Source organism: Rattus norvegicus, chromosome 9, assembly GCF_036323735.1.
Source record: "Rattus norvegicus strain BN/NHsdMcwi chromosome 9, GRCr8, whole genome shotgun sequence".
NCBI lineage: Eukaryota > Metazoa > Chordata > Mammalia > Rodentia > Muridae > Rattus > Rattus norvegicus.
In genome coordinates, this window is record NC_086027.1 from 99,928,704 (window position 1) to 99,934,722 (window position 6,019).

The following is a 6,019-nucleotide window of genomic DNA, read 5'->3' on the forward strand; positions in this document are numbered from 1 at the left end:
TCTGCAACAACAAATCCGGATTGTCAGGGAAAACAAATGCAAACAAAATGAAAGAGAGAAAAAAGACACTTGCAAAAGCCAGTGAGTGGGTGTTACCAGTCAATGGGTCATCATGGCACCCAGCCCATATTTGGATGCTGTGACTTTATCTTCTTCCCACCAATCCCAGCTCCTGAAAGATAAAAGGCACTTAGAAGCAGGACTTGGGGTCACTTTGTTAAAAACCATCAAGCCAGGCAGTTGGGGCTCAACTTACATTAAGAACAAAGGCTGCTTGGTTCCTGGGTGCTCAGTTTGACAAAAAAATCTGTGTGTTTAGCATGACAGTGCAGCCTGTGTACTTAGCATGAGAGTGAAGCTTGTGTGCTTTGCATGAGAATGCAGTCTATGTGCTTAGCATGACAGAGAAGTCTGTGTGCTTAGCATGGGAGTGCAGCCTGTGTGTTTATCATAAGAGTGTAGTCCGTGTGCTTATCATGACAGTGTAGCCTGTGTGCTTATCATAAGAGTGTAGTCTGTGTGCTTAGCATGACAGTGCATTGTCTTGCAGTTCACCACAAACACAAGCACATGTGCTGGCAGAAAGTAAGTTCTGCCCCTCACCCTGCTCCACTTGGAGTCCCACCCTAGGGTCCTCTGCCACTGGCATAGTAGGGACTCTCCCAGTACAAGGTTCTGGGATGACCCTGGACAGTGAAAAGATGGGGTTGCCTAGACTCTCAGGGTCTTCCCTGAGCACAGGATGCAGGCTGAGGATACCTGTGTGCTCACTTCTGAGTTTAGGAGTACCTGAGGGTGGCTTCCTAGGGAGTCCACTAGAGACAGAAAGCAATTTCCTAGGTATCTGGGGGGCACCCGAGAAGTCACTTAATCCGTGGTACCCCAGGGTGCTGTTGGCGGTACAGCCTGCGGTACGGTGCCTGTGCTCTTGGAGTCCCCTTTTAACAAACTGTGGCAGGAATCCTAGAAAGAGCTTGTGGCTCTAAGGCCCAGTGGCTTTTCAAGGATGTGGGTTGGCTTGGTTGTTTTCACAGGAGTTTCTGTTTTATTGATGTGTGGCTTGCTCAACTAGGCAGTGTGGATGTAGATAAATACTTCCAGAGGTAATTTTTTTTTTTTACCCACAAATTAATTTCAAAGGCACCATTCTATAGTGCCCAGCCAACAGGGTCCATCTACCCTGTCTAGGGTGTGATATCTGAATCCCATTTTGTTCTCTGGACCAGGCCCAGGGACCAATCAGGGAGCTGCTAGTGGGTGACTACCCAAAGTAGCAGGCTAGTGCCCCTTGGGAGGTTCAGGGGACACTTTGAACTGTGTGCCTAGGGCTCACCAGGCTTATTCCAGGGCCACATTTCCCAATCTACCTAAACACAGAACGATCCTGCAGACTAGTGTTTGATGGAACCCCAGGGTTGGAAAATGAGCCCAGCAGTCTGTGGGGAGATGTGGGTTTTCTAATGCAGAAGCTCCTGCACCACAGTAAGAGATGACTGAACCCACTCTCTAGACAGCCTTGGTTGGCAGCACCTCATTCATAGGTGTGTGTGCTCTATGCTGCTATAACCCACACCCTCTGAGGACAATTTTGTTAATACCAGAGAGCCATAAGTAAGGCTATGGGCAGGCTAACAGTAGGGAAATAACAGCCGTCCACACAAAGATCTTACCTCCTGGACAAGGTTCTCACGACATTTTAAACATTCTATCACTCTTCCTCCTCTGCAGACTAAGAATCTGAAAGGGCACAGTGATGCTCACACAGTGATGCTCTCACAGTGATGATGCTCACACAGTGATGCTCACACAGAGATGATGCTCACACAGTGATGCTCACACAGTGATAATGCTCACACAGTGATGCTCACACAGTGATGATGCTCACAGTGATGATGCTCACACAGTGATGCTCACACTGAGATGATGCTCACACAGTGATGCTCACACCGAGATGATGCTCACACAGTGATGAGGCTCACACAGTGATGCTCACACAGTGATGCTCCCCCACCAGGGCTCCATGGCCTCCCTAAGCAAAGTTCGCCCTTCAGCTGACCATCCTGCAGGGACTGTTGCTGCTGAGGCTTGGGGTATTCGATGGAAATGTTTTTGCTGGGAGGCAAGCTAATCCTGAGGGGGCATGACAGGTATTGTTAGAGGCAGGATTCAGTCAGGGTGGCTTTTGGTGTGTCTGTTGAAGCTGGGAGAGGGATTACCTGCTCTGGCTTCACCGCAGCACCTGTGTCATCTCATGAGTGACCAGCAGTCAGGCCGTTTCACCATCCTGGTCCTCAATGACACAGACCAGGAACCACGGGTGTGGTATGTGTACTGAGGGTGGGTTCCCACAAATGTGGGGGCTGGGCTGCATTCCTCTGTGGCAGAAACCTGTGGCTGCTTTGCCACAAGCGGGGACTTAACCTCAGAAGCATTGCTTGCCTGGGACAGGCTTTGGAACAGACAGTGGTTAATCAAAGTATGGTTACTCTTCATATGGAGGACTGGCCTTTGTGCAGGAGGCTTCTCTCTTGTCCTCCTGGATGAGGAGGTTCACGAGGACACCGAGGACACCGTGTGCAGCCCACGTTGTGTCTCCCTGCCTGCTCGAGTGGTGGGTGGCTCATCTGTCTCTGGGTTCAGAGTGACCTCTATTCCTGCTTCCTTGTGGGAGTGCTCGCCCTGGCCAACGCACATCGGTTATCTTGAATGGCTGTAATCTGCTCACTGAAGCATTTCCACCTGTGGGATTTGGACGATCCATAAAAGAGACAGAACTCCCTGCTGCACAAAGGAGAGCTGTGCATTTGGAATTTGACTTATGGTCGCAAACCCAAACGTGTGTAATTTTTCTGCTAAAATCAGAGATGAGGGAGGATTACGCATGACCTCGGGTCTGCTTCATTTTCCTTCTCAGAAACAGACATTTATATGGCTGCCTCCAAAGTCGCATCTAGAAAATGGGAAAGTCGCGTGCGCGCACTTTAAGCTCCAAAGAAGAGCAGAGAAGGTGGGGAGGGGGGCAGTTTGCATTTTCAGTGTTCAAGGGGTAGTTGTTCAACTATGGGATCTCTATACAAGCAAGTATTATACAGTCACGAAAAGTTCAGCACATCGGCGTGATCCAGGCAGAGGTACCGTGAAGTGTGCTCGTATCAGCACGTGACCTATAGCAGGAACACCCAGCAAATGTCACGCTCTGAGCACACAGCACTGAGTCCTGCTCAGCGCTTACAGCTGCCAATCACAGGTGGCTTGGTGCAGACGGTGAGGTACTGAGTCAATCTTATTTTTAATGCCTTAAAGTTACTTTAGTATCAAATGAGTGGATAAGTAACCAGATAACTCTTGTCAAAACACTGTAACTTCTGAGTTCAGATCAAAAGTCGTGGCTGTTTTCTCCAAGGCCCAGCTCCTCCCAGCATCCTCCACTGGATGCAAGGATGTAGGTGAGGCCCTGCGTCACAGGGTGCTTGCTGTGTTAGCTGTCAGTCAGCCCAGCTGTGTAGCCCTGGGAGTGGGCATCAGCAGTGGGCATCAGCTATACTTCCTGTCTTAGCTGGGGAGCGGCTGCCTGCCCCACAGCCCAGGGGGCTTCAGTCGTGTTCTTTGAGCCCCACAGGTTGTGGGTCTGCTTCAGTGCTGACAGTCCTGTGGGAGAGGAAGGACGTATAGCGTGGTGGCCACCCTCTGGCCATTGCAGTTTTGCTCCTTTTAAAGAAGTGTTTCTGCCACGGGGAAGAGTGATTTTTGAAACCTGATGGGTGGGTGTAGAGTCAACCGGAGTTCCAACCTTGCTGGGCCACCTGCACAGGTGATCTTAACTGTGTTACTGTGGCTTACAACTTTGTTTCTTTTCAAGGCTGAGGAGGGAGGTGGGTGTTGCCTGAAAGGGACTGAATAGGAAAGCGGGCTTTGTTAGGTTCAGGCTGCAGCGTGTGGAGACACTGGTAAGGGACAGTGTTTTAGAAAGCCTAGGATGCCAGATCTGTGGGTGGTAACAAGGACCTCCCCAAGCCCAGGCTGCAGGCATTACCTGCTAACACCTGGGAGGGCGGGTGCTGGACAGGACTGGAGGTGGGGTGTGGGTAAAGAAGAGGCTCCTTCCTCCAGCCTCCTTGCCTGCTCCCTGGCCTCAAGCCTGTGCTACCATATCAACCAGGGAAACAAGTGTTTGAGGAAGTGACCACCCAAGACTTGGGGCTGAGCAGGGTGTGTGCCATTGTTAGGTGACATCAGTGAGAGATCTTGTCTTCCTTAAAGAAAAACAAACGCAAGGAAGGGCAGTGCTTAGAGCACAGCTGCCACAGGCAGGGAGTGTGCATCCTCCCTCCTCGGTGACTGGCCTCTGAGAAGTCCTGGGTTAGCAGGCTGCCTCCCTTCGGGGCCTTCCACACCAAGAGCCTAGTGTATACTCTGCATTTGCTCCATCACATCTGGTCTCTGGTGCCCTCCCTCACAAATCCCCCATCCCCAGTCTCCAAGGAGGAGATTTGGCCTACATCTCCATAGCTGCTTTTCACAGGGATGTCAGAAATTTGGCTGGAAGTCCCAGAAGCCTCCCCCGCCCCGCCCCTGCCTACACCAGCATTCCATTGCATCCCAAACATCTGGCTGCATCTGCAGGGCTGAGCCCGTTGCCACAGCCCACACTGCACTCGGGCACAGGGGACCTTCAGATTCAGACCACTGGCCAGTGCGTGGCTCAGATCTGAGGTGGGAAGGTGTGCTGCCCGCAGACTCCTCCTCCCGTCAGAATCTCACAAGATTCCCCTCAATCAGAGGGGGCCTCCAGAGCAGTGGATGTGGCCCTGGGAGGTGTTAGCCCTGCCCTGTCATCATTTGAGGGGCTTCTTCCCCCAAGTCTGATTCAAGGCTTAGCCCTGTGGACTGTCCAGGGAAAGCCTTTAAAAAATACATAGAGGGCTTGGTAGATGGCTTAACAGGTAAAGTGTTTGCTGTGCAAACATGGAGAACTCATCCTAGAGATTATGAGAGGTAGAGAGAAGCAGATATCCCATGTTCACCGGCCAGCCAGCCTAGCCTCCCGTGAGACACCCCTGAGGGATGACACCTGAAGATGACTCTGGCCTCCACCTGCACATACACAAGTGGACATGTGCAGGTGAAATCGGGGTGAGGTTGGGAGCAAAGATAGAAAGCAACCCGGGGCAGTGAGGCCACCTCTGAAGAACAGGGGCAATGGCGGGATAGAGTCCTAATAGGTCTGAACCTGTGGTCACTTGTCCCCGCCTAGCAAACCCCTGAAAAGTCAGGGGGGGGTCCCAGGGCTCAGGCACCCCAGGCCTTTCTTGTCCCATTAGGACCTTTCGCAGCTGCTGGCTTCCAGCCACACTAGCGATGCTGCCTGCTGAGATCACTCAGGACCTTTTGCACAGTCCAGGGCGAACTTCCTATCATACTTGGCTGATTAAACTCTTGACCTATGCTGGGGAGCTTGCTGTCTATGGAGCTGAGCTGTGTGTCACCCTGCCGCCCTGACTCCACAATCCATGGGATTCATGGCAGGGACCACGAGGGGGCGCCATACCTCAGTGTGCATTTTCCTAGAAGACCTTGCAGCCCCTTGGCAAGGTCTCCTGATGGGGTGTCCTCAGGGAGGAATCAGTTTGCACGAGAGGGTTGTGCATCAGAGATTCTCCTCTCCAGGAGAGGACACTTTGGGCAGGAAAAAAAGAGAAAGCCTTTCCTGTGGGTGGAGGACTCGGAGAACCCTTCTCTCAGGGATGGTGTGGGAAAATCTTGTCTTTCTCAGGTTATCCAGCCCACCTCCCATCCCCATTCCAAGCTGAAAGAACCTTAAAATAAACAAATCAGTTTCTTCAGGAGAACACAGGATGCCTTACTCACAGGTATGCACACATACTTGTTTACCTGTGAACACACATGCACACACACACACACACACACACACACACACACATGGGGAGGGGGGGAACAGGGAACAGGACCCATATATATATATATACATATATATATGTATATATATATATATATATGC